Genomic DNA, 3,838 nt, shown 5'->3' with positions numbered 1-3,838 from the left:
CAAAAAAAAAAAAAAATTATATACTCTAATCACTAGTATACTTTGTGACTTGGAGATATTCTAATTGAATGGATTTACTAATCAAGAGCTGAATATAAATTCCAGTATCCAAAAGCTCCCATGTTTTTTACTTAAAAGAGGCTTAATTTTAGCCTATAAATTTTTTTTCTAGAATATATGAAATAACTGCTGAAACATCTTTGATGAGTCTACTGACTATAAAATAAAATCTAAACTCCTAAGCTCAACATTCAAGATCCTGTCCAGTCTGCCCTCATGTTCCTACATACACCTCCATCTCTCCTCACTTCGTTAGCCTGACTCTTCCTTAGGAATACCAATGGCCTCAACATCCTTTAAGTAGAAAAATACTGTTTTTCAGTTAATATGAAATCCCTTGGAGACTCTCAAGCAATGTTTAGAATGAATGATGACAGATATGCTTTCTCCAGTGATTAATCAGAAATATTTCATAGTATCTATATTATTCTGCCATCACCATATTTATATAATGTTATGCAATATACAGTATCTTCTTCCTTGTGAATTAATTTTCTAGGGTGCCTGTAACAGGCAAACACTTTAAGAAATACTCTGTGACCTCACTGAAGACTTAGTTTGCCCAATTAAAAAATGCTCTCATATTCATAAGTATCTACTAGTTTTGTTATACTCAAAGGTTAGACTCATCCCAATTCTAAGTTACGCTGTCTGTAACTGCCAGTAACACACCTGGCTCACCTACATAAACGTACAGCCATTATACAACTCTCACTGACCTAAAGCCCCCTTTGTACAAGGAGTTTTAAGCACAAAAAAATATTTTGGCTTGGTGCCCATAGCACAGTGGTTATGGCACCAGCTGCATGCACTGAGAGTGGTGGGTTCAAACCCAGCCCAGGCCTGCTAAACAATAATGACAACTGCAACAAAAAATATCTGGGTGTTGTGGCGGATATCTGTAGCAACTTGGGAAGTTGAGGCAAGAGAATCGATCACTTAAGCCCAAGAGGTTGAGGTTGCTGTGAGCTGTGACACCATGGCACTCTACCAAGGGCAATGTGATGAGACTCTGTCTCCAAAAAAAACAAAAGCCATTATTTTCTTACTAAAGCAATATTTTAACTAATAAATTATCATTATTGCTAGTTATTACAAATAAGACAAATACTTAACAGTCTAGACATATGAAAATATACTAAATGTCAAACTATTAACCTGACAAAAATTTAAGATTAAAAACATGCTGGGCGTCATGGGAAAACAGCCTCAAATAGTTAGAGAACAACTTCTCAGCACCTATTTAAATTATAAATGTTTATACTTCTTGAGTGAGCAATTCCACCCCTCAGTATTTAATCTAGAAAAATAATTCCTCATGAGTGCAAAGAATGATTTTATTCACAGCATGGCTGAATAGAGAAAAATCAAAACCAATTGAAAATCCTTCAGTAGAATAAACTATAGCATACTTACGTAGTAGTTAAAAGGAATATAATAGATCTTTAAGATTTATGTTCAAATTTAAAAAGTAGGCCAGCGCGGTGGCTCACACCTGTAGTTTTAGCTTTTGGGAGGCAGAGGTAGGTAGATTGCCTGAGCTCATGGGTTCAAGATCAGTTTGAGCAAAAGTGACACCTTGTCTCTAAAAATAGCCATGCATTCAGATAGGCGCCTGTAGTCCCAGCTACTCTGGAGGCTGAGGCAAGAGAATCACTTGAGCTCAAGAGTTTGAGGGTGCTATGAGCTGTGATGCCAAGGTACTCTATGGAGGGTGACAAAGTGAGACTCTGTCTCAAAAAAAAAGTTTAAAAAGTAGGTTTCAGAACAGTACATATACAGACCTCAAAATTACATGTTTATATGTACATATACATACAAACATATTTGTGCATATACAAATGCTCAGATGTTTAGGAAAAGATTTGAAGAAGACAGAATTCCAACTTCTGTGCTCTGACGTAGCCAGGACCGCACAATAACAAAGGTGGCCAGCTCCCTCTCCCAAAACCAACTCTCAAGTAAATACAGAATGAAAAAGAACCAAAAATTCTGAGAAGCAAAATAAAAATCATAAAAAAACAGTAGGAAAGACTGACAGTTAACTTGAACTGTTGTGTTTGGGAAAAAGGGACAGCGTCTTGTGGGGGAGGGTAGATGGAGGGCATTAGAGAGAGGAATGACTGGAGGAAAGTGCTTGCTTCTTTCTCCCATGAACTTACCACCGCTTGCCCCTTAACCATAAAGGTCTTCTTGGCAACAACCCAATACAAGGAAGCATGAAGGCACAGCTGTGGTGAAGTCTGGCCAGGAGCCTATTCCTGGGCGTTCGTTCCTTTACCTCTTCCCCTCCAAACCCCAGGAATTACAAAACTTCCCAAAGCAACTTCCTCCTGAGAGCTTAAAGACACAGTCACCTTCAGAAGAGATGCACAGTGGGATAGCATCTCTATCCCACTGATAGAGTGGGATAGATGCACAGTGGGATAGCAGCAGCAAACAACAGTGACCATGACCGCCAGTGGTTCTGTGCTGCCTGGGACTCTCCACCCTGCGGCTTATCTCCTGCCCCCTTCTTCAATTCTCTGAAACAGGCTACAGCCTGATTTTACTGTTAGCCATCTAAGGTCTCAGACACAGCAGCTGATCCCTGCTCCCAGTGGAACACAACCTCCTGGGTCAGAAGAACCTGATACCCAAGGAGTCAATAAGTGGAAAAAAATAAAAACAGACAACAAAAACAAATGATATTAATCATACGCACAGAGCAACAAGGGAAGATAGTAAAGTGCAAAGCAAAAAATCATTCCTTACAAGGAACCAAGTAAGCATATCAGCTATAAGAAATATAATTACAGAAGACTAAAGAACAAATTAATAGTGGCCAGATTAGACTGGGGAGCTCTCCCAGAAGGAAGTAGAAATGAATAAAGAGGAAAATTTAAGAGATAAGAAAAATAGAAGAAGTATATGGGGGGCGGCAAGGGGTGGGGAGAAGGGCGGCTAGTTGGTGGGAGGGTGACCGGAAAGATCACCTATATATCTGTCTAACAAGGGTACAAGTGAACTTTTCTAGAACTAGAATATAAATGTTTTGACACAATGACTAAGCAAATGACATGAAATTTATGTGAACCAGCTTGAGGAAAGTATTTTAAATTGTATATGAAAACACTACACTGTACCCCATATGTTTGCATTAACGTATACAGCTATCATTTAATAAAAAAAAAAGAAAAATAGAAGAAGTGTACATTAATATCTGGTAATAAAGAGTTCTATGGGGATAGGAGAAAAATGAAAGGAAGGAAAAACTGAAGAAATTTTCTAGCATTAAAGAGATGAAGATGTCTGATAGACTGGAATGTTAGTGATTTCCAAAAATGCAAAAAATTAGGAACTGAAACTTTTAAATTATGCTGACACTTCTGCTGTTTACCACCTCCTTTATGCCATTTGCTTGTCTCACTCTCATTCTCTCTCTCTCCCCCCTACTGGTTTGTATATTAAGCATATTAGTTTAATTTAGCAGCATAGACATCACCACTAATATTTTTCAACTGAAATCAATTTTGGTTAATAGCTAACTGAAGTTGCAGAAAATGTGATTAGTTTTTAATAAGAAAGAATAAGTTTTCTATCACTAAATTTTATGTCTTCCTTCCTTTCTTTTTTTGAGAGAGAGTCTTGCTCTGTCACCCCAGCTAGAGTACAGTGCATTATCATCGTAGTTCACTGCAACCTCAAACTGAAGAAATCTCAAGATTACCTTTAAAAAATTATCTTCTGGCTTGGCGCCTGTGGCTCAAGTGGCTAAGGCGCCAGCCACATACACCTA

At 38.0% G+C, this 3,838-nt stretch overlaps 1 protein-coding gene across 1 annotated transcript in view; it reads right to left on the bottom strand.

The window, feature by feature from the left end:
• The window catches only part of KIAA0586 (KIAA0586 ortholog), a 156,307-nt gene that overhangs the window by 60,068 nt on the left and 92,401 nt on the right, over window positions 1–3,838 (bottom strand). The window lies entirely within an intron of this gene.

The sequence above is a fragment of the Otolemur garnettii genome, unplaced genomic scaffold, assembly GCF_000181295.1.
Source record: "Otolemur garnettii isolate 467f Iridium unplaced genomic scaffold, OtoGar3 scaffold00081, whole genome shotgun sequence".
NCBI classification, from domain to species: Eukaryota; Metazoa; Chordata; class Mammalia; order Primates; family Galagidae; genus Otolemur; species Otolemur garnettii.
Note: the sequence above shows the minus strand (reverse complement) of the source record. Positions and strands in the feature narration are given on the sequence as shown.